Here is a 25,838-nt window from a genome sequence, read left to right on the forward strand (position 1 = left end):
CAGATGGCCTTACTGATGAATTCTACCAAACATTTAGGAAACAATATCAACTTTATACAAATGCTTCCTGAAACTTAAGAGGAGGCAATACCCCACCCACCCATTCATTCATTGAGGCCAGAGTTGCTTTGATACCAAGACCGTTACAATAAAAGAACTTACAGACCAACACTCTTCATGTGAATAAATGCAAAATGCCTGAATACAATTTTAACAATATAAAAAGAACAATGTTATCATGATAAAGTGAAGTTTAGCCCAGGAATACAAGGTTGTTTTAACATGGGTCAATGTAATTCACCTTAGTAAGAAAATAAAATCAGATAAAATTAAATTAAACTAAACTTTAAAAATAAAATAAAATAATATATATGATTATCTCAATAGATGCAGAGAAAGTATTTGAAAATATTTAACATTCATTCTAATAAACACTCTCAAAAAACTGGGAGTAGAAGAGGACTTTCTCTACTTGATAAAGGACATCTACATAAAATCTGACATAATGCTTATGATGAAAGACTGAACACTTTCCCTGAGGTTCAGAAAAATGGCAAGGACATCTACTCACATCACTTTTATTCAACATTGGACTGAAAGTTCTAACTAGTAAATTAAGGTAAGAAAAGAAATAAATGGCATCCAGACTGGAAAGGAAAAAGCAAAATTGTCTTTATTTGCAGACGAGATATTATCTACGTAGAAAATCCTGTGGAATCCACAAAAATGTTACTATAATAAATGAGCATAAAGAGATTGAAGGATACAAGATAAATATATAAAAATAGTTATAATCTATATATCAGCAACAGACAATCAGAAACTGAAATTGAACATACAGTGTAATTTAGAATAGCATCATCAGTATAAGATACTTAGCGATAAATCTGTAAACAGATATACAGGACGTGTACACTTAAAATTGTAAAAAACATGGCTGAGAGAAATTAGAGAACAAATAAATGAAAAGTCATATCATGTTCATGGTGCTGAAGACTCAACAGTGTTAAATTCTTCCCAAATTAATCTATAGAATCAATGCAATTTTGATCAAAATCCCACGAGGCTTTTATTTATTTATTTTTTAGAAACTGAAAACCTTATTTTAAAGTTTGGGAATGAAAAGTATCTAAATTGGCCAAAAAACATTAAAGGAGAAGAACACAACTGGAAGACTCACATGATTTTTTTTTACATCTTTATTGGAGCATAATTGCTTTACAATGGTGTGTTAGTTTCTGCTGTTATAACAAAGTTAATCAGTTATACATATACGTATGTTCCCATATCTCATCACATGATTTAATTTAAAGTTTACTATGAAGATACAGTAAACAAAACTGTGATGCTGACATGGTTTATACACGTAGAATTACAGTCCAGAAATAGAGCCACATATTTATGACCCACTGATTTTCAAGAAGGATGCAAAGACAATTCAGTGGAGGGAAAAAATAGCCTTTCAACAAATGGTGCTGGAACAATTGGATATCTTATGCAAAAATTAATTTCTATCCATGTCTCATACTATGTTAAAAAAAAAACTCAAAATAGATCATAGACTTAATGTAGAATATAAATTCTAGTAGAAATCATTGGAGAAAATCTTTGTGACCTTGAGTTGGACATAGATATTTAAAGTTGGACAGCAAATGTGTGATCCATAAAAGAAGAGAAATTGATAATCTGGGCATCGTCAAAATGAAGAGCAAAAGCTTGTCAAAAGCCACCACCATTGAGAGGGTGAAAACACTAGCCACAGACTGGGAGGAAACATCCACAAATCACACATCTGAGAAAAGGCTCATATTTTAAATGTATAAGGACTCCCCAGACTCAGTAATAAGAAAACAAACAACCAATTGGAAAATGGCCAAAAGACTTGAACAGACATATCACCAACGGAGATATCTGGATGGAAAATAAACAGATGAAAGAAGCCCAGTGTCATTAGCCATTAAGGAAATGCTGCAACCCCAGGAAGGAGGTATCCCATCCCTGTCAGCTCACATGAAGATGACTAACCAGGACTGGATTAGTCCTGGTTAGCATGGCAGTCAAGGCCCAGCTAAAGACTGAGAATGGGGCATTTCCTGTTAAATATCAACAAACCCGAGACCCCAAGCCTCTCCAGAAAGCCTCAAGGATGTGAAGAGAAGGACCCCCTTCTTCGCTGTGTCCCCTGCACTCCTGGTGAGGGCTTCCTTTTATTTGAGGTAATAAAACATCCAGTTTTCATTTTCAAAATAACTTCTCAGCTACAAGCCCCAAAGCATCACGTCGTAACAACCTGGAGTGAGGAAGCTGCCTAAATTGAGGGATTTTAAAAGCCTTGAAACCGTCGGTGTCTGGGAGGTGCAGAGACAAAGGAGGCCACTCCATTAACAGCCACAGAGGACGGCTGGCCTTTGCACCAGCAGCCTCGTGAAACAGGAGAGACGCGGTCGTGCTCTACAGCTCAGCTGATTGACACGGAGACCACGTGTGCTCACCGTTTCTCTCAGAGGTTGCAGGTAAGTTATTTAAAAATCTCCTTTTCTTAAACTGTTTTCTCTCAAAGAAAAGAATCCCCGGGATCTACTTCAAGTGGCATTTATGGAGGACCCACAGCAAGCCAGGCCTGGGACTGGGAATTTACCACATTAATTAATCATTATAACAAGCTGGGAAGTTCTAAATTTTTGCCTGAATTTCATAAATGAGGAGTCTGAGGGTCAGAGAACTACAGTAATTTATCCAAGATTCCAGAGTGAATCCAAGATAAAACCAGTACTTTCTGACATACGTCAGGACTCTGTCCACGTGCCTTGGGTTCTATATTTAGACTGAGTGGAAAGAGGCCTGGGAAATGCATTAGCCCATCTGGAGGTGAATCTGATACTTTCTCATTTGTCTCAGGGAGTAAGGTGAATGGAATGAGAAGTGGGGCTTCAGGGGAGGGGAGGGAAACCAGAAAACTCTTGGCCTCAACCCCTTCCCCTCTCTTGCCTTTTTCTCCCAGTCCCTTTCTGGAAAGTTTGTTTTTCTCCCAATAAAACTGGAATTCATCACTGTGCATGTATTTAAATATTTTAGTTTGTCTCCTAAAATAAAACTTGGTTCCCACGTATGTACTTAATGGGTATCATCATGTGTCCTCTTCAGAATACTCTGTGGACAGAGTTTCTACTCTATTATGCATGGTCAGGAATTGATTTTCCTAATAAATGCTTCAAAATTTTTTTCCATCATGAAATGTAGTATAAATCAGTGTCTCTTCATCTAATTTTATTTCCCCTTGGGCAAGGAATTTTCACTTCTAACAGTTGAGCTTTTCAAAGAAATTTTTTAATGGACAGATTCTTTTCAAATGTGTATTACTTTTTCTGATAATAGTAACTTGAAACTTTTCCTAAAAAGTATTTCAAAAGTTTCATGAACTCAAGGAAACACTTAGGGAAAATGCAGAGCTTTGAAAAAAATTTTAAAAAAAATCATTCCAATTAAGAGAAATGAAGTTGATACAGAAGACAACTTGGGTGAAACTTGAGGATGTTTTAAGCGAGAAAAGCCAGATACAAAAGACCATATATTGTACGATTACATTTATATGAAATGTGGCTGCTGAGGGCTGGGGGGATGGATGTGGGAGGGGACAGAGAGTATCAGCTTCTTTTAGAATAAAAAAAAATGTCCCAAAGTTATATTATGGTTACGGTTGCACAGACTGAGAATATACTAAAAATATTCATTTGTATGGTATGTACATTGTATCTCAATATTACTATTAAAATATTCAGTTACAGAAAAGATCAGTCCATGTAACTTCAGGAGTTTTGGATTGACTGGAATTTCATGAATGAAATGTAATAAGTAAGATCTATTTAACGAATTTTCACGGATATTTGGGTTTTATATGAGTTTGAGTTGATTTTCTGATGTTTTCCCCATTTTTATCACGTCTTCAATAGGTATTAATTCTAGTTCTTAAACTTAATGTGTGACCTTGAGCAAGTTAAGTAACCTTTCAAAGCCTTATATTCTTCACCCCTCCCCCATCACACACATACGCCAATGTACACACACTCACTACCAATACATACATCTTTCTGGGAAAGACTTTTCAGAAAGATAGAAAAGAGAAAAATACATACAACTTGTTGTTACATACAACTCCACAATGAGTGTATGAGGCATGTACACACATGTATGCTATGAAAACTAACCAATACAAGGGAACAACAAAAATGTATGTTGTAGCTTCTTAAGAATCTTCAGGCTTAAGGTTTCTCCAGGGATGTTCAGAGCACCCAGAGCCCCACACTGATTCTCTGCGGTAAAGGTAGGATCTTGGAAGAGCCAGAACACTAATAGAAGAAAGAGAAATTAAGGGAGAGCCAACCCATGCCACGAAAATCACCCAAATTAATGTCTTTGCGAGAATTATGTGTTGATTGTCAACTCCACACAAGCCCACAGGTTTGTTGAGTAAGAACAGCTAAGTTTATTAGATTTACTAATAAATAAGGAGAAATATCACTTGACAGAGTCTTGGTTTACTATGTCAGAAGTGGAAGGAAAGTGTAGGTTTGAGTGATTGGGATTGGGTAGTTAATGATGAGATAATTTAGGGTTGGTGACACAAGGAAGCAAGTTTTGAGGTGAGTCTTCATACTTGCTGTTTGACAAATGAACTTTTTGCTCAGATTAGCAATATACTGTCCTGATAGAGAGACTTTTGCTTGTATTATTGAATTGTTTCTCTTGATAAACTGGTTTACAGAAATTCCTTGAAGCAATCTTAAAGTTGCGTCTAAAATGTCACCTCATGGTTGAGCACAGTTACCTGGGAAACCAACTGACTTGTTACAAGACACTGGTACCAAAAGAGTCTGGATGGTACCCAGAGGAAGTGAGAAAAAACCTAAGAGCTGTTTTGATGGTGTGAATCAGTTAAATTATGAGAATATTAAAATGAGAAATTAGACTCATAACAAGAGTGATTAGGGATGAAAACGTCATACTACAGACAGGAAGGAATATTATAGGCACAATAGTTGAGAGAGACAAGTGTCTGTTAACAGTACAGAAGCTTACACACACAAAAAGTAATGAAAACTCTCAGGAAAACAGAGAATAAAAGTATACACACTGAAACATGGCCATCTCTAGGTCCAGCCATCTGGAAAATATTTAGTGGCTCTTGGCTGGAAACTACTCACTTTTCTCAATTCTGTTCTTCATCTGAAGGTCTTGGGATAAGTTGTCTTCACCCCAGAATCATCTGTCCTGGTACATTGCTGACAACTTTTGCTGTAAAATTTCCTGATGGGAAGGTGGACAAGGTGATTCAGGGTAAGACCTTATGGCTTTTCACCTGGGAGACCTTACTCCAGGGACCTCTACTCTGGAGTTGAATTGTAGTCATAAGCAATGGATATGGTCCCTTCCAACATGATTCCAAGGCCTGTCCTTTTCTTTCATTCTTAGGAAAGACAAAATCTCCAGGTTCCAGGTCCAGTAGAAGCTTCTTTGGAGCCCAAGGAGAAAAGGCAGCCTCTACCCTTCAGCTACGAAACTGAGTATAATGCATGAATCTTTTGAAGTAACTTACTTTATCTGCCTGAAGTAAGGGAAAGTTGAAAATTGGGGGAATAAACACCTCATGTTAGTGAAACTCGCGTCAGGGTTTATGGCTGCTAGAAGGTGTGAACTCATGGTCATGAGTGTGAAGAGCCTTCATGGAGGAACCTTAGGAGTTCCAGACATTGTGGGTGGTGTGAGCTCGACAGGACCATTGGCCACCTCTGTCCAGGGAGGGTGATAACGTGTCTGTGTAAGTGGCAGTTCTCACTCAGAGCTCTCTGTGACAATCCTGGCAACGATGGGGAGACTGATTTGTTTTCTACGTCGGGAACCTACATAATTGCATTTATTTATATATTTTCCTTTTCTACTGTCCAGGCCACAGACAAGTAAAAGTTCCAATTAGTTCTGAGAAGAACCAAACAATGACCAGGACACAGTCAAAACTCATCATACAGCATAATTACATGGAACCCTGAGGCTTAGGCTCCTGAGTGTGTTTCCCATCTTTCAGTTTCACTAGCAATAAACACTTGATCAATAGAGATGTTTTGGCATTGTATTCAGCACATTTCTCACCCATATTGACTGAGTCAAGCGGCCAATCTATCTTTGCTGTAATAGGTAATTTCATGAAAAAAAAAAGTTGCCAGGGTTTTATTTGAGGAACTCTGGCTCCACCCAGTGGCTGGCCTGACAGCCCCGCAAATTGTCCTGTCATTTGCGACCAGATTCTTCTCCATATCTTCTCTTCTAATCTGGAGTCAAGCTGTTGAGTTCTGTTATCATTTGTAATGCAGTTAGATTCATTTGTCTCGGTCTGCGTTCTCTCTTGGGATCCCCTTAAATCCTGGTTGATTGTTTTTTCCAATTTGCATACAATTAATTTTACTTTGGCTTCTCTATGCCTGTTGGCATTTCTCTGGAATTTGACAAATACATAGAGTCATATGTAACCATACAGAATTCCATCACTCTAATCATTTGACTGTGTGGCTTGTTTGTACTGAATCCCTTCCCAAGCCCCGAGAAACCACTGATTTTCCTTCCATCCCTATATTTTTACCTTTTCCAGGATGTCATATAAGTGGAAAACTATAATATGTAGCTTTGGGGGTCTGGCTTCTTTCACTCACCAAGATGGAGCTGGAATTCATCCGTGACCCTTGTGAATCGTCTGCTCACTCCTTTTCACTGCTAAGTCGTGTTCCTCTGTGAAAATAGACCACGGTTCTTTCATCCATTCTCCTTTAAAGGACAACTTAGCTGTCTCCAGCTTGAGGTGTTATAAACCACTTTTTGTGGAAACATAAGTTTTCCATTCACTTAGGTAAAAATCCAGAAGACGGCTTTCTGGACCATATGGTAAGTATATGTTTATCATTATAGGAAACAGCCAGCTGACATCTAAGGTGGCTCTACTATTTTTGCATTGCTGCCAGCAAAGAAGGAGCACTCTTGTGGTTCCACATCCGTACTGGCGCTTGGTATTGTCACTGTAAAAAAACAAAGTAATTTTAGTGATACTTATTGTTGAGAGAGAGAGAACTCTGGATACAAATCCTTTATTATATATGCAATTTGTAAATAGTTTCTCCAAATCTGTGGCTTGTTTTTTTGTGTTATATTTACAGTGTCTTTTGCAAAGCAAAAGTTTTTAATTTTGACTGAGTCAAATTTAACAAATGTTTCTTTTATGAGTCGTGCTTTTGGTATTGTATCTATAAACTCACCACCCAAACTAAAGTCATACAGATTTTCCTTGAAGTTTTCCTCTAGAAGTTTAATAGGTTTTCATTTTGCATTTAGGTCTATAACTCATTATGAATTAGTGTTCGTATATGGGCCAAGGTATGGATAAATTTTTTTTTTTTGGCATATGAATATCCAAGTGTTCCCATGACATTAATTGAAAAGACTATCTTTCTCGACTGAAATGCCTTTGCAACTTTGCCAAAAGTCACTTGCCAATGTATGTGTGAGTTTACTCCTGGACTCCTTCCTGTTCCATAGATTTATTTGTCCATCACAATGCCAATGCCACACTGTATTGATTACTGTAGCTAAATAGTAAGTCTTGAAATTGGGTCATAGGAGTTGTACAAATTTGATCCTTTACTTGTTTGTTTTTTCCCCAGAATTGCTGTTGTTATTTGTGGTTCCTTTGCTTCCTATGTGAGGTTTAGATTCAGTTTGGTACCTACAGAACAGACTTGCTGGAATTTGACTGATCAACCTGGTGGGAATTGGAAGAACCAACATCTTTAAAATACTGAATTTTCCTATCCACAAAACAGTATATTTCTCCATTTACTGAGATCATTTTTACTTCTTTCATCAGTGTTGTATAGTTTTTAGCATACAGATGCTTCACTTATTTTGTTATATTCATATCTAAGTATTCCATTTGTTTCAGTGCTATTGTAAACAGAATTTTTAAAATTCAAATTCTAAATGTTCATCATGTACATAGAAGTATATTTAAATTTTTCTATAAGTTTTTTAACTTGTAGGCATAGATATGTTTGTCATAGTACTGGCTTTAGATGTTTCTTATAATCTAACACAAGCATTTAATACTCTAAATTGCCCTCTAACTACTGCTTTACCTACATTCTGCAAATGTTGATATGTTGTATTTTCTTTTAGCCTAAATACTTTAAATTTAGTGTGAGACTTCTCTTTTGACCCACAGGTTATACAGAAGTGGGCTCTTTAATTTCCATATATTCAAGTATTTCCCAAATATATTATTTTTTATTTCCCAATTAATTTTGCTGTGTTCTGAGAATACACTTTTTTGTGTTTTCTATCATTTTACCATTTTTGTGTCCTAGAACATCATCTATCTTGGTGAACATTTCAACTTGAGAAAAATGTATGTTGCTGCTGTTATGTGGAATTATCATAAATATAAATAAAGTCAAGTTGTTTAATAGTATATATTAAAAGAACACAGGATAAAAGATTAATGAGCTACTCTTTGGTAAAATTTTCCTAAAGAGGACATAAACAAACATAAATTATGCAGACAGAAAACAATCACAACTGTGAACTTTTATCCTTCAAAAGACATCATTAATGATTATATCAGACTGAGAGAAAATATTTGCAAAACAAATATCTGGCAGAAAGCTTTTGTTTGGAGTATACAAATAGCTTACAATGCAATGGTAACAAAACAAATAATCCGGTTCAAAGCATGGGCAAAGATTTTAAGGGGCACTTCAATAACAGCAAAAAGATTCACAACTGGCGAAGATGCGAATGAAAAGATCCCCAACAGAATTTGTCATTAGAAAAAAGCAGATTAAATCCACAGAGAGAAACCCTTACTCATCAGCCTGAATGCCTAATGTTTAAAGGTGTGACCATATCAAGTGTTGGCAAGGACGGATAGGAACTTGAACCCTTATACATTCCTAGAAGAAGAGTAAAACCATTTTGGAAAACTTTTAGGCAAACTCATAAAATGTTAAAACTACACCTGTCATATGACCCAGTCATTTTACTGCTAGAATTAATACATTTGAAACACAAATTTTTGCAGATAAATGCTCAAAGCACCTATTATTTGTAATAACCAAAACTTGGAAATAATCTAAACATCCATCAACAAGTGATGGACAAGCAACTTGTGCTGTGCTCGGGAAACAGAGCCCCACCCAGCTATGGAAAGGAGCGCGCATCGGGTCCATGCCCTGGATGAATCCAACCTGTCATGTGGAGTAAAGGAAGCAAAGTAAGCAAGAGTGTATGCCATGCGACTCCATCTGCATGAGGCTGTTGACGATGAAGCTGTTCTACGGCGACAGCAATCCCATCAACAGTTGCCTGGGACAGAGATCCTGGGAGGTGGCCTCCGGAACACGAGGACTTCAGGGCCAACTGGACATCTTGAGGATAGTGATATCCTCGTGGGTGTACGCATGTATCAACACTTATCGAAGCAGCACTTTGAACACGTGCAACATATTGTACAAAATTTTACCTCCTTAAAGCTGTAGGGACATAAGATGAAATAAAGACTTTGAGTCAAACGAAAGCTGATAAATGTCCTGTCATGAAACTACTTTAGGAAGAAATAGTAAAGGAAATTCTGCGAGTTGGGGAAAAAACCCACAAAATGATCCTAGAGGTAAGCACAGATATTCGGGAAGAAGTGAAGAATGCCAAGAAGTGTAAATGTAAACAAGTATTAACTGTTTAAAACAACTATAATAATGTGGTGTGAGTTTTATAAGGTTTGTATAAGTAAAGTCTTATAAGAGCAGTAAATTCAGTTAACTTTTGGAAACGTCTTGCATTTTCAAGGAAATATTAAAAGCACTCATTTAAAAATTAATTACTCAAGAATGCATATTGTAATCTCTAGGGTAATTGCTAAAATAATATTAACAAAAAGTAATAAAAGCGAAAAATCAATTGATGAAAATAATTGCTTTATCTGAAATAAAACAAGAAAGATGGAACAAAGAAAAACAGATGAGAGGAGTAAAATCATATTGTAAAATGGTAGACTTAAACACAATTATATCAGTAGCAATATTAAATATGAAAACTGAACAATCCAATTAAAATGCAAAGATTCTCTGTATCCAAATAAAGAAAAACACTAGTACCCAACAATGTGTAGATTGCAGGAGGCTCATTTTAAATAAAAGGCTGCAGAGAGATTGAAATGGAATGGATGTAAAGCGGGAGCCGTAAAAACATCCTCCAAGAGGCAGCTGGTGTAGCTGCATCAGCATGAGAGTGTTGATCTTCATAAATGCAAGATAATATTAAATATTACTAAAGATAAAGGGGACATTTCATAAAGAAAACAGGAAGATAGAAAACTCATAATTTCATGTGCACCTAAATAAGATGGTTAAACAAGGATAAGAGGAAAACTTGATATTGTTAAATGGAGAAAGGAAGTATCCACAAGCATAGTTGAAGATTTTAGTGAATCTCCATCAGAGGCTGACGGAATGAACAGATCACAAAAAAAGTGTGAAAATAGATTTAAAGGACATAATTGAATTTTCTTAATTGACATGTATAGAACAATAGACCCAGCATTGCAGTATAAACGCTCTTTTTCAGATGATCAAGAAACATTTATTAAAACAGGCAGGGCCATAAAGCATGTCTCAACAGATTAAAAATAAATAAATAAGTAAATAAAATTACACAAAGTATGTTTTCCTGCACAAAGCAATCTCACTATAACCCAACAACAGAAAGATAACTAAAATAATTGCACATCACACTTCTATACTATTTAGGAGTAAAAGAAGTATAATGGAAATTAGAAAATATTTTTAATTGAAAGATAAAAAAATATGGCATATCAAAACTTGTGGGATGCAGGTAAGAAGTGTTCAGAGAAAATGTTATAGCTTTTAGTGCATATATTTAACAGGAAGAAAAAATTGCAATAAAAAAGCTAAGCTTCGGGCTTCCCTGGTGGCACAGTGGTTGAGAGTCCGCCTGCCGATGCGGGGGACACAGGTTCGTGTCCCGGTCCAGGAGGATCCCACATGCCGTGGAGCGGCTGGGCCCGTGAGCCATGGCCGCTGAGCCTGCGCGTCCGGAGCCTGTGCTCCGCAAGGGAGAGGCCACAACAGTGAGAGGCCCGCGTACAGCTTAAAAAAAAAAAAAGAAAGAAAAGCTAAGCTTCCACCCCTAGAAGCTAGAAAAAGCATGGCAAATTAAACCCAAAGACAGAAGGAAGGAAATTATAAGCTAAGATGAGAAATTAAGAACCTTTTGCATGAGCAGATATGAGTCTGATTTTCCAAAGTCAAATTGTTTCTAGTTGAAGATCAACTAAACTGCTTGTTCATTCACAGGATTGTATGTTCCGAGTACTGGTTAAGCTCTGCACAGAATACAAAGTGCCCAGTCAGCTGGAGAGTTAGAATGAGCACGTTAACAGTTCAGGAGAAGCACAGGAGAATAACAGTTTCAGGGATAAAATCTGAAGGCTCGCAATAACCCCAGGAGCCATGCTGCATGTCCTCTGGCATTCCAGAGCGGATCCGTGTGATGAAGGACAGGGCTGGGGGGCAGGTGGTTGGGCCCAGCATCCTCTGTGCTGAGAGCAGGTGGCCTCCTGGGCTCCCAGGTGTGCACAGGTGTGACACCTCTACTCCACTCCGCAAGCTGGCTCCCTGTCACTTTCATCTGGCCCTCTGGCCACCGCTGCCTCCATGCCGGGTGGGGAAGATAAACATCACTGTTGCCACTTTAAAGAGGAAGAATCACAGATGGAGACAGGTGTGGTGAATGGTGGTCAGAAGTCCAGGTCAGGACTTAGGGTGCATTTCCTGACCTGTCCTTCTCGTCACAGAGGCCACCACAGGGATAAGCACTTAGGGCTCAGAAGAGGTCAGGAGGCCATGCTCCAGAGAGCATTTACAGGGGATGGTGGAGGATGTGGGCTGGGGCCGGACTGGGCAGTGGAGGGGGTCTCGAGGAAGCGGGTATGGGGCAGCACCGCCCAGAAGCCCCGCATATCGATGCACACAGGACAGAAACCCGGGCAGCGGCTCCTTTGTCACATCTGACCTCCCAAGACATGCACAAAAATTGTTTTTCTTTTGTTTATAAAACTTACTAATTAGGTAAAACTCTCAGCTTTAGTCGTCACACACTTTTCAGCACCAAGTGCCTCCCTCGTGACAACCCGGCCCAAGTGTGTTCTGTCATCCGAGAGGGACTGGACTGAAGCCTGCACATCCTGGGGCGACGGGTCCGCACACCCTCTCCACGGAGGGGAGTGGGGGAGGCTCGGGCAGCGGACCCCACAGGCTGGACCGAGGGCATCCAGGGTCTTTTACAGTGTGTATTTTAACGTCCAGCAGAGGTAACCTGTGCCCACAGAGGAACATCAATCGTGCTTTAATGCGGCAGCGGGTCCTTACTTATTCCAGACGTAGCCTCCCCGGGACACCGTGCCAGGCTACAATAACAAGGAATAACCGAGCTCCAGCCCTGTTGTGAAATGCAAATCCTAGATTTTAAAATGTTTTTCAACATAAAGTCATGGGAATGGAAGTTCAAACACCAAAACAAAGTTATATAAGAGGAGTAATAAATTAAAGATGTGCAGAGGCAGTTGCGGCTGGAAAGCATCACCCACAGCCCACGTGGCTCTCTTGCCCACGTGGCCACGTAAGAAAGGCCACCACCACTGTTTATTTAGAATTTATACCATGCATAACGCCACTGCCTCGCAAATCTCTGCTTAGGCATTTTGACAAAAGTTTAGAAAAGCAGAGAGAATTAACCGTTGTAGTTCATTTTTTCATAACTGGCTCAGCAAACAAAAGAAAAACACTGCAAAAGTATTTTGCTGCTGAGGCTACAGTAATTAGGGAAGTTATATAATGCTCACAGTTGTAGCAGTTTTCATGACTCAGGGAGGTAATACCATGAAGGCAATTCATGGACGTCCTGCCAAAGAACACGTACAAACGTTTACCTCCTCTTGTGCCCCAAGATGTGAAACTTAATGGATGCTTTGCAGTGATGACATACTTTGGTTTTATGTTTTATAAAATTCTCAAGTAGCAGTGAAGTAATTTTTTCCAATCCTTGCCCAGATACTATGGGCTGTTTGACCTTGGGCAATTCTCTTCTCCTCTCAAAGCCTCTGTTTACTCATTTCTAAAAAGAAATAATAATAGTGCCTGCCTCATAGGAACGTCGTGAATGTTTATAGAAGTAATACATTGAAAACCATCTGAGTACAGGGCTTTCTAGTGAGATCTGTATTGATTCGTCTTTCTTACAGGTTACAATACCATGTGTGGTCAGCTTTCTTTTTCAGTCACTTTTGTTATAAACCGGGATACCGGGAATCAAGAGTGTTGAGGTAGGAAGTGATTACTGCAACTTCAAGTAAAATGATCAAGACTTGGGAGTGAAGGACCCCCCTGGTCCTCTTGTGGATGCAGATACTGGCCACTCCAGATGGAAGGAAGAGCAAACTCAAGGCTTCGGGACAAGCGCATGTTTGGTTAAAGTGTCAGAAAGGGGCTTCCCTGGTGGCGCAGTGGTTGAGAGTCCGCCTGCCGATGCAGGGGACGCGGGTTCGGGCCCCGGTCCGGGAGGGTCCCACATGCCGCGGGGCGGCTGGGCCCGTGAGCCATGGCCTCTGAGCCTGCGCGTCTGGAGCCTGTGCTCTGTGGCGGGAGAGGCCACGACAGTGAGAGGCCCGCAGGCCCGCGTACCACAAAAAAAAAAAAAAAAGTATCAGAAAGGAGGACCACATGGGTAGGGCAAAAAAGAACAAGGGGTGGGGCATCATGGGAAAAGAGGTAACTTAGCCAAAGAAAAGAGATGGTATGTTCAAAAAAGGTGGTGGGTTTAAGGGAAAGCACTCTACCCCTGGGCATGAAGGGGGAACAGAAGGCACAGTCACAACCCCAGGAGGCCACGGCTTCTGGTGACTCAGTGGATGAGACCTGTGGTCAGGGGAGGAGCAGCCCTACCCTTGATGTAGAAGGAGGGAGAAAGAACAGGGTCCCATCTTCGCTCTCCCACACCCTGATTTCCTGCTGGTGTCAACTCCCACTCTAACCATAGCAGAAACCAGAGGGCAAGGGACCCTGTAGATAAAGGTCATAAAGGTCAGCCTCCCAGCACACAGTGGATGCAAAGACTGGACAGTTGATCAAGAGCAGCAAACAGAAAACATCCCGTGTTGGAAGCTGAGGTCGTGGGGAGGCTTAGACCGTGCAAAGTCCTGTGGGTCCTGTGGTGGATCTCACTCCAGCCAAGCAGAAGCTGTAGGGGCCCAAGTCTGGGGCCTGAGTGCATCTGACTTGACTATCAGCAAAATCCTCCCGGCTGCTGTGTCGAGAAGACCGAGGACCAGAGGACGGAGCAGTGAGGTCACTGGGAGGCTCTTGCAGCTGTGGCGCAGGGGCTTAGTTGCTCCACGGCATGTGGGATCTTCCCATAAGAAGAAAGAAAACAAGTAGAAACCAAATTATAAAATGACAGAGAAGCCCTAACACAGCAATAATTATATTAGAAACAATCATGACATCCAGAGACCCGAGACGGCAAGGAGGCGGCCGTGAGCAGTGAGGATGCACGAGAATTGTCGACTGCAAATTGTATATCCGAAAAAAATTACTTTGAGAAATTACCGGAAATAGAGACATATTCAGATGAAGAAAAAGTGAAAAGAATTTATTGCTAGCATATCCTCAAAGGCTGGCTAAAGCAAAATTTTCAATCATAAAGAAAATGATAAAATAAAGAATCTTAAAACCACAGGATGGAAGAAGGAACGATAGAAAGAGCAGAACTATGGGTATTTACAGTATTCCAGCGCCAGCATCATATGTGTGTGTATCTGCTGCTCAGTGATGCTCCAGAAACACCTTTACGCACGTGCATCCTTCCTAGTACTGATGTTTAGTTCCCAAGGACTGAGTACTATGACTCTGAGACGATGCTTCAAAACAACAGCAGCTGTTCTTCCTGGAAAAGCCCGGAGGTGGGAAGACCAGTGGCATGAGCTCTGTCTACCTGTGCGGTTCTGGGGGCGCATGGTGACAGCTTCAGGGTCTGGAGGGGAGAGCTGCTGTTGGTGGAGTCACCATAGATTTGCGTGAGAGAGACATGCTCGCATCTCTTTTGTTAGTGAGAAGTAATACACGAGTGGCCTTTGTTAAAACATAGCATTACTGTTGGGAATAAAAAGACATTCTTAGAGCCCCTGACAAGTTTCTCATGGCAAAGAGCACAGGAGGCGTGCTAGGTCCAGTCTGTGTGCTAAAGGTGCTTGCACGCCTGGGTTCTAAGTAACGACACATGTTGTCCGTTTCTACTCACAACTTGAGAAAACGTCTTGCTAGCTAAGAAGCTAGTTAAATGCTGTAGTGAACCAGATGGTTTTATTTATATAACTTACATGGAAACAAGCTAAGAATAGACTTTTTTTGTCATTTGGACATTTGCTTGTGCCTCTTTCCAACTTCTCCTAATGATAATTTTATGATTCATGAGTCAGTGTTCATGGCGGGGTGTGTGTCTGGGTCCTGACAAAACAAAAGAAATTTGTTCCCTGGGCCTTGCACTCTGTTTTTGGGTTCACCCCAAAGCAGAGGGGGTGCTCACATCCCCTTTAGCAGAGAAGACCCCAGAAGCCCCCCTTTGGTGTAGGCACTCTGCCCCCCGGAGCTCAGCGTTTGGGGAAGAGCAGGGGCTCTGGGGGATTAGAGCTAGGATCAGCAAACTTTTTCTGTCAAGGGCCAGGAATATAGATTTCAGGCTTTGTGAGCCATGTAGCCCTAACAAGGGGCTAGATCTACTCTGCTTATGCAAACCCAGTAAGTCTGTGGTCCCAGCCCACCGCCTTCACTAAATCTTCTACAAGCTCAGGGTGCAGGTGGCATGGCTTTTGGATGTCCCGAGAGGGGAGAGGGCTAACACAGCGGTGGGTGGGGTGAGTTTCTGTTCCACCTTGTCACAAAGCCACATGCAGCTCTGAAGCCTGAGTGTTCTGAGCCCCAGCCGTGCGGGGGAAGCCTGTGGTGTAGACACAACTCGGTTTCCATCAGGATCTACTCCATTACAGGATCTCACGCTCCTGACTTGGTCTGGGTTAATCTATATTGTTTCTTTCCTTCTTTATTCCATAAATTTTGCATTCAATAAATATTCATTAAACACTTTCTATTTTTTTTAACATCTTTATTGGAGTATAATTGCTTTACAATGGTGTGTTAGTTTCAGCTTTATAACAAAGTGAATCAGTTATACATATACATATGTTCCCATATCTCTTCCCTCTTGCGTCTCCCTCCCTCCCACCCTCCCTATCCCACCCCTCTAGGTGGTCACAAAGCACGAGCTCATCTCCCTGTGCTATTTACACTTTCTATTTTTGATCATTGCTTTACATATTAAAAACAAAAATGAATTAGACATAAACCTTGCCCTCAAGAAATTTCCAGCCTAGTAAAAGGAGACCTATTGGTGTTTAAGTTCAAATAGTGAAAGTTTGGGTAGTAGGAGTAGCTATAACTTCTCAGATCTTTCCACATTTAACCCCACTGTCACTGAACGTGCAAAGCCAATAAAATCTCATGCCAAGCAAAGTATCATTTCTTTTAAGTTAACTTGTTTCTCTCTGAAAGAATCTTGAATTATCTCTATTTTCTCTGGCTCCCAATACATCCATCCCAGATAGTTTGAAATTTAGGAGCCACGTCTCGGTCTAGGTTATTATAGATACATCCCTGTTGGTCACTCAGTGATCTCTGAGGACCTGTGCCTTCCTTTGGCCCCAAGGGATACTCTCCTAGAACGTGCTGGGCATGTGTACCCACAGTAAAAGACGTGCTGTAGGGCAAAGGGCACCCACTGGGGGTCAGATTGTCTGGTTTTAATCCTGGCCCTGCCACTATGAATGATCCTGGACCTCTTCGTTAAACCCACCATGACTCAGTTTCCTCATCTGTAAAATGAAGCAATGACACCGACTCAACAGCTGTTTAGGGTCCAGGAAGCACTAGCCAATGTTAGTGATTGGTACCCTGTTCTCTTCACTGGGAACTTCTGTGAGATGCATGTGTGTTGTCTCTTAGCATCTCTCACATTTCCATGGTTTTCCCCTTTTGCACCATGTTTGAAACAAATCCCCAGCATTTTCCAACTCACCAAGTATTCTTTAGTTATGATCATTGATTGAAATAAATGTTAATAATGTAAACACACACACACACACACACACACACACACACACACATGAAATATCCATCAGGCCCAGAATGTTTTTACAGATGCGTATTCTGCTCATCCTCAGATGTGCAAATAACTCTATACTTATATATAAATTTTTCCAGAAACCAAAAAATGAAGACTACTCCCCAAATCATTAATCGGACGCCAAAATCTTAACACAACCAAGTAACAGTACAAGAAACGAAAATTACCCACAAATCTGATTGATGGATACAGATGCAAAACTACTCAAAAAAATATTGAAAACAAAACTCAGAAATATTAATTGAAACATTGAAAACCTATTAGTGTTCTTCAATATTACCATAGTAAGAAAATTAAGGAGAAAGAACTCCATGTGACTAAATTAATAGATGCAAAATAATAATTCAATATTCATTTATGATCTTTAAAATTGGTTAGCAAATAGGAATAGAAGGGAACACTCTTATCCCAGTGAGGAATAGCTTACTGCAATAACGCTTTCAAACATCAGACCTGTGGGGGATGTAAGAAGCATTTCCTTTATAAACCAGGAACAACTCCAGGACACTCCATGTCCCAGACTCTGTGCACGTCCTACCAGCAGAGCCAGAAGTAAAAGGTAGCAGCACTTGGAAGGAAGGCGTTGTCATTGTTCCCAAACTGCCTGATGGGTTACATGGAAAACAAGTAGCTTTGCTTATTTTTCAACAAACACTTCTGTAGTCCTCAATATTTGTCTGGCACTATTCTAGATGCTCTACTAGGAGAATGTAAAAAAGCTATTGATCACAACATAAAATGTCATTATGTATCCTTGCACCACCAGAAAGAAAAAGTATAACATGAAAATAAAGAAAAACAGCATGTGTAATAGAAAATAAATAAATAAATATAGAAGGTACCTAACAAAAATTCCACAAGAAATAACTGGATAAAATTATAAATTGCTGAGGCATTATATTTTTAAAAAAGCCAACTGAATGGAAAGATTTACCAGGTTCGTGCACAGAAATAGTCAATATTATGAAGATCTAAAATGTCTGCAAATAATTTATAGATTTAATGCTCTTCTAATCAGAGACCCGGTGGATTCTTTATGAAACTTAACAAAATTGTCTAGGACTCAAAATAAAAAACAAAAGTCTTAAAATCGCTCAAAATGGGGGGAAAAAAGAAAGAAAAAGAAAAGATGAGGAAAATTACCTTGTAAGTTACCAGATTTGTTATAGATCAATACTTCTAAAACAATGTAATAGTGACATACAGATGGACAAGTAACTTTACGTACAAAATCGAGACCCGAGGGTGATTAAGGGACGGGGGCGTTCATGTGGCAGTGAAATCACTGCGGCGACTTTGGAAAACAACTTGGCATCGCTCACGGGTGAAGTTGGAGGCCTGGCAGTTCCACTCTTGGGCATCTTGTCTAGAAAATCTCTTGCACATGGGCAAAAGGGGACAGATACACAAATTTTCATAAACATAGAAGAGTAAAATTTTGAAAAATCTCACAAAACAGGAAAATATGTGAATAGTGATGTGTTCGTTGATGTACCTCATATACAAAAATGAAAATAAATAAGCAATATCTACACACCTCAATGTGAGTAAATCTCACAAGCAAAATGTTTACTATTAAAAGCATGTCACGAACATACAATGTAAGAGTCCACTTTATAAATTTTAAGACATACAAATTAATAACATATTGTATAAGGCTCCATGCAAATGCAGCAAAATAGAAATAAATGTTTGGGGAGGATAAATACCAGTTCAGGAGGTGATTACTTCTGGAAAGGAGGCCTTGATCTGACAACACTTGTAACATTTATTTAGTTGTTACATTTCTTTCTTAAGCCGGCAGCTAAGTACATGGGCATCTTTTATGTTATTATGTATATACCTTCTTTGAAATGTTTCATTCTAATGTACCTTTAAAATAAATACCATTAGTTAGAGGGGCAAGAGGTTCCACTAGTGGGGAAAAAATAACAAATGAGGAATACATACAAACAGGAGATAGAATCTGAAATGAAAAACAAAACTAGGCTACTGTTTTTAACGTATGCTATGAATAGAACTTGATCTCTAAACATGTATTGAAATAATGTCCAAAAGAAATACCACAAAACTAGCAGCGTTTTACTACGGTACAGTAATGATGGTTCTTCTGCTTTTGTTTTCATTTCCATGCTTCTTTATAACTGCATTTCTTAAATATGCTGCTACTAGGCTCTCACTGGCACAAGATGAGAAATAGCCAGCTAAAGCGTCAAGCTAAGCAATTTTTTAAAAAGTTAATCAAACTTCGAAGTGGAGGCCACACCCCCTTTTCCATTCAACGCCCAGGAGAGCTCAGGCCTCATGAGCTCTTACCTCCGCATCTGGTTAAGAGTCAAGCTCACGACGCTCCCTCCCGGGCCTGTGTCTCTCCTCCGTAAACCCACGTGTGGGGTCCGTCTGTGCCTGTACTCCCTTGTTTCCACCCTGCCACTGCTGCCGGCCAGGGCCTGGCACGCAGTTGGTGCCCACAGTTCCTTACCTAAGGGAACGCCAGCTGACGGAGCTCTGGTCTGGATGGGGGCTGGCACGTGCCAAGCTGCGCGGGAAAGGCCACCATGACACCGCCCAGGGGCACCTCCTCCTTTTCCACCCTCGGGACCCCATCAGGGCAGGAAACGTGACCCAGCCTCTCCAGACAGCCATCTGTCATTCACTCTGCAGCCTCAGAAGAGAGAGCGTTTTGTTGCTTCCATTCCATGAAATGCACAGCAGGTCCTAAGTTCTTAAATGAATATTAATCTAATTTTAAATGCCTGATTCTCCTGAGTATTAAGGAAGGCACATATCTGGAGCTCCCACTGCTAACTGAGCAGCTCCCACTGCTAATAAACTTTAAAGACTTTTTTCAACAGGTGGCCAGTGATAACACAGACCAAACTGACTCCTGTCACTCCACAGTTTAAAACCTTCAACTCTACAGTTTTTCAACCTTCGAAGTTTTTCAACTTGACCGCTCCCATCCTGGAATCTGTCCTGTGGCTGCAGGCTGGGCAGCCCCTCAAGTTCGGGCTGGGGCACCCGTGAGGCCTGGAAGCTCGGAGCCCACAGCTGCTGTGTGAACTCCCCTTAACTAATGATTCTCTTCCGCCCCCGCGTCATCCCAAGTGAGCTTCTCTACGGCAGAGGGTTGAGAAGGTGCTCTCGTTAGAGGCCTCGTGGCTTCCCTGCACAGTGGGGGTCTCAGGACGGACTCTCCCCCGAGGACTCTTCCTGCCATTGCAGCTCCAGTCTCTTCTGGGGCAGGGCGGACCGGCAGGGCTCTGGGAGGCTGCAGCGGGGCAGGGCACCCTCTGCTTCCACGCGGGAACCCAGAGGGCACGGGCGGCAGGTTGGATCCACAGAATAAAGAGGGCGTTTCCATTCAAGCTGGTTCTCGGCCAGGCAGCTTGCTGACCCCAGATGAACGGTGAGCTCTGACTCTCCCATCAAAACACAGTGCAGTCGAACGCTCTGTCCCTGACCTGTGATGTTAGCCCCATGCGGTGTCCAGGCAGGAAACGCAGGGACAGGAGGTAGAGGGAGGGTGCCGCGGGTGGGGAGGTGGGAGGGGGAGGGGAGCAGTGACCGATAACTGGGGTTATGTGATGGCATGTCCTAAAACTGATTTCGGGGACAGTTGCACAACTCTGGAATATACTACAAGCTAATTGTATGCATTAAAAGCGTGCATTTTATAGTATGTGAATGATAGCTCAATAAACTGTTATAAAAAACTTAAAAACAGAATTGCAATGATTTTGATTAATACTGTTAGTTATTCTTATTATAGATGTTTAGAAAAGAAGAAAACATTTGGAAGATATCCTAGTCTTGATGAGAATTTAGGTCCCGGGACCCTGTAAAGTAAAATAGAAAACCAAGCAGAGGGATCTAAAAAGTGACAGAAATGTGAAACCTCTTTCCCTAAATATGAGATATCACCTTTAAGCAGTGAAAACACTGTCCCTGTTATCCACTGTAGATTGCTCACTGGGGAAAGATACTATTACTTATTGAGGAAGAAATTCATATGTATTCATATACGTGTATAGATAGATTTTAAATTGTTTAAATAAACTAGGAAATCATATCTTTGGTTTATTTAAACACTGAATCTCTACTAAACAGCATCTTAAAATTTTTGAAGCACTCTTTTTAAATTCCTTTTTACAGATTCCTTTTTAATACCTACTTTAATTCCTTTAACACCCTACAAGTCTTACGGCTTCTATGGGAGAGCCTTTTGCATTACACAGACACTAAATTAAAAGACTTCTCTTCACTCCCAGGTAAGGGAGCACACAAATGTCACTAGGACGGCACAGAGGCCCTGGAAGGAGGCAATACCACCAAGACCACTGAAGCAGAAACCCTTGGAAGGAAAACGGCAGAACCTTTGATTGGGCAGCTCTGCTTCCTTACTCCAGGCTGCTTTGTACTTTTTCCTCAAGGCATCGTGGACCCTTAGACTTTGGCCTTTGTAACATTCCTTATGCCTTGGGTAACACCCTGAGCATTCCCATCGCTGGGCTATGGGCACCCAACATGTCATTGTCACCAGGTGGCTGAGTTCCTTTCTGGTGGAGTAAGGGACAGCTCAGAGCTGGCCATGCAGATATTTCCCTCTTTTGGGAAAGTGTCCACTGGTGACGGAAGCCTTCATTCCTCCACAGCATGGCTCAAGATTACACATTTGCCCTAGCATTTAATGACAACCCTTTTATGGGAAAACATTCATTTTGAAACATATGTTTCAGCCAAAATATATAAACAGTGCACTGTGCTCAGATGTTCCGTTCCTTTATAAGGAAACTCCACTGGCTCTTTCAGCAACCGAGGGCTTAGTGGTCAGAAGTTTGGTTTGGGACACTTTGTCATTTCCGATGTTGGCAGCTTCCATGAGCCCTTTCAACAGCCCATGGTAAACAACTAGGATTTTGGCCAAAAAAAAAGAAGGAAAGAAACAAAATAATTTAATGAAAAAAAGTCCAAACAATGTCATCTTTTGTGGCTGGATGTTTGAGACATCCACATGTAAAGGAATTTTTCCTCTCCTTATACTTTCCCTTTCTCTCCCCCTTTTGTACAGAAGTAGTCTGCACACGCTGCAAGAATGCCCCTTCCCAAAGTGTAAGCCTTCAGAGAACGTAGAAGTTTTTCTGGAAGAGATTAAAAGAAAAGGAGAGTGAAGTTGAATACTAGGAAGTCTTTGAAAAGAGTGTGCTGGCAAAGCAGGGGGAGAGAAAAGACCACTTGCGCCTAGGATCCCCACAAGTCATGGGTGACGGGAGGTCTGAGAACTTGAAATTAGACAGTCCTCTTCTTCCTGGTGTTAGTGAAGGAGTGGAAGCAGGAATATGAGGTGTGTTTAGGAAAAGGAGGGAGAGAGGTACCTTCCCAAATGGTTCTTGGCGTATCTTAGAGGCCAACCCACAGGAGCCAGGCATCTGGGGAGAGTCTGGTTGGCAGGACAGCCTTGGAGCAGCTGCTGAGCTCACATTCCACCCACCTGCCTAGAGCCGTGGTCTTGGGCAGGTCACGTAGAGACCCTACAATATTGAGAAGCATCATCAGCCCTCATCCAGGGAACCACATTTCTACCCAAGTATACCATGAGCATTAAATAAGTTCATCGTTAGAAAGCACTTGGTGCACATATGGTCACCTTATCTTTGATAAAGGAGCAAAGAATATACAATGGAGAAAAGACAGCCTCTTCAATAAGTGATGCTGGAAAACTGGACAGCTACATGTAAAAGAATGAAATTAGAACACTCCCTAATACCATACACAAAAACAAACTCAAAATGGATTAAAGACCTAAATGTAAGACCAGACACTATCAAACTCTTAGAGGAAAACATAGGCAGAACACTCTATGACATAAATCACAGCAAGATCCTTTTTGACCCACCTCCTAGAGTAATGGAAATAAAAACAAAACTAAACAAATGGGACCTAATGAAACTTCAAAGCTTTTGCACAGCAAAGGAAACCATAAACAAGACCAAAAGACAACCCTCAGAATGGGAGAAAATATTTGCAAATGAAGCAACTGACACAGGATTAATCTCCAAAACATACAAGCAGCTCAATATCAAAAACACAAACAACCCAATCGAAAAATGGGCAGAAGACCTAAACAGACATTTGTCCAAAGAAGATATACAGATTGCCAACAAACACATGAAAGGGTGCTCAACATCATTAATCATTAGAGAAATGCAAATCAAGACTGCAGTGAGGTGTCATCTCACACAGGTCAGAATGGTCATCATCAAAAAATCTACAAACAATAACTGCTGGAGAGGGTGTGGAGAAAAGGGAACCCTCTTGCACTGTTGGTGGGCATGTAAATTGATACAGCCACTATGGAGAACAGTATGGAGGTTCCTTAAAAAAACTAAAAATAGAACTACCATATGACCCAGCAGTCCCACTACTGGGCATATACCCTGAGAAAACCATAATTCAAAAAGAGTCATATACCACAATGTTCATTGCAGCTCTATTTACAATAGCCAGGACATGGAAGCAACCAAAGTGTCCACCGATAGATGAATGGATAAAGAAGATGTGGTACATATATACAATGGAATATTACTCAGCCATAAAAAGAAATGAAATTGAGTTATTTGCAGTGAGGTGGATGGACCTAGAGTCTGTCATACAAAGTGAAGTAAGTCAGAAAGAGAAAAACAAATACCATATGCTAACACATATATACGGAATCTAAAAAAAAAAAATGGTTCTTATGAACCTAGGGGCAGGACAGGAATAAAGATGCAGATGTAGAGAATGGACTTGAGGACACGGGGAGGGGGAAGGATAAGCTGGGACGAAGTGAGAGAGTGGCATGGACATATATACACTACCAAACGTAAAATAGATAGCTAGTGGGAAGCAGCCGCATAGCACAGGGAGATCAGCTCCGTGCTCTGTGACCGCCTAGAGGTGTGGGATAGGGAGGGTGGGAGGGAGACGCAACAGGGAGGAGATATGGGGATATATGTATACATATAGCTGATTCAGTTTGTTATACAGCAGAAAGTAACACAACAATGTAAAGCAACTATACTCCAATAAAGATGTTAAAAAATAATAAAAATAAATAAAAAAATAATGTGATAGCAATGAAAAAACTCTATAAATTGTCAATCATGACAATTTTATTTATTTATTTATATTTTTAATTTTTATTAGAGTATAGTTGATATGACAATTATTTTATGTCAGTTATTTTAAAAGACAATTATGAAATAGTAAAAATTTTGAAGTAAAACATACCTGGGTGCTGGTATGGGCACTTCACTTTAATAAGTGAAATTACAGCACAGCTAATGCTGTGTGGTTTGGGGCAAATTACCATATCACTTCAAACTTAGTTTGCTCATCTGTAAAATGAGGATAACAATAGGTACCATCCTAAATAAATTGTTACGGATATGAAATGAGAAAAAGAAAAGAAAAGAAAGCACTTGGAATAGTGGCTGAGACCCAGGAAGGGTTGTATAGATATTTGCGCAATACCCTGCTGGTCCTGTGTAAAACTCCTAACGTGAGACACACACCCACCTGGAGGACGTGATGGGTGGGCCACAGCCTCACTGGACTTGGACCTCAGAATCGGCAATGGCGTTTCAGGGGAGGAGGGCAACCATATTTCCTGCATGCTTCAGCACGCCCCCTGACTGACGGACCTGCAGTTTCACTGAAGATAGGATGGTGATCTCCGAATTATGCCCCAGTCTTTTAATCATGGTGTATGTGTGGGGTGTGTGGTGTATGCATGCATGGTGTGTGTGCGTGTGTGTTACATGTCTGTGTGGTGTGTGCATGCGTGCGGACATGTATATGTGAAGGCATATGTATGTGCTTATGCGTGTACCTGTGTGTAAGGCAGAGAGACCCCGTTCTGTTGTAGGTCTTTCCCCCAAGAGACAGGGATACCTATGTTCTCAGATCAACTGAAACTCCACTCAACTTAATTTGGTCGGAATCAATTCACATGTGAGTGTGTCTGTCATGAATCCTTAACCGAAAATGTGAAGAGTTTTGTAATTTTTTCATGCCAGCAGGCAATCAAAAGCAGGAACCCAGTTGAGCTAGCTTTGTTCTTTCCTTTGTTTTGGGCCACCTCTGTGGGTTGGGACCTAACATGTCTCAAGTGTTGCAAAAAAGACAATTCAGCTCCAGGCAGAAGATGGCAGGCAACTGCAGCAATGCTGTCCAGTGCGTCCAGCATGAGATGCACAGCTCCGCTCTGCTGTCTCCATGGAAACCGTCCCCATCGTTCTCCGCTGTGCCCTGGGGTCTCCAGTCCATCGAGGACACCGGCCTGGGCAGAAGCAAGGCATGGCAGGGAGGGGGCACAGGCAGGTGGTGAGGATGGTGACTGGGAAACAGGAAGCTGAAAATGTACCAGCTCGCGCATCTTCAGAGCAGCATATAAAATAAATGGGCTTGGGTGCCTACTTCCACAAGACGGAGATACAGTTGTTTGGTTTCTTAAC

The 25,838-nt window shown here is 40.9% G+C and overlaps 1 long non-coding RNA gene across 1 annotated transcript; it reads left to right on the top strand.

The window, feature by feature from the left end:
* Positions 1-1,973: 1,973 nt before the first annotated feature.
* Positions 1,974-7,292, top strand: LOC137204916 (uncharacterized). The gene is made up of 3 exons (XR_010933905.1): positions 1,974-2,513; positions 5,230-5,334; positions 5,470-7,292. It is a non-coding gene; the product is annotated as an uncharacterized lncRNA (long non-coding RNA).
* Positions 7,293-25,838: the final 18,546 nt, after the last annotated feature.

The sequence above is a fragment of the Pseudorca crassidens genome, chromosome 13 (assembly GCF_039906515.1).
Source record: "Pseudorca crassidens isolate mPseCra1 chromosome 13, mPseCra1.hap1, whole genome shotgun sequence".
In the NCBI taxonomy this organism is placed as follows: domain Eukaryota; kingdom Metazoa; phylum Chordata; class Mammalia; order Artiodactyla; family Delphinidae; genus Pseudorca; species Pseudorca crassidens.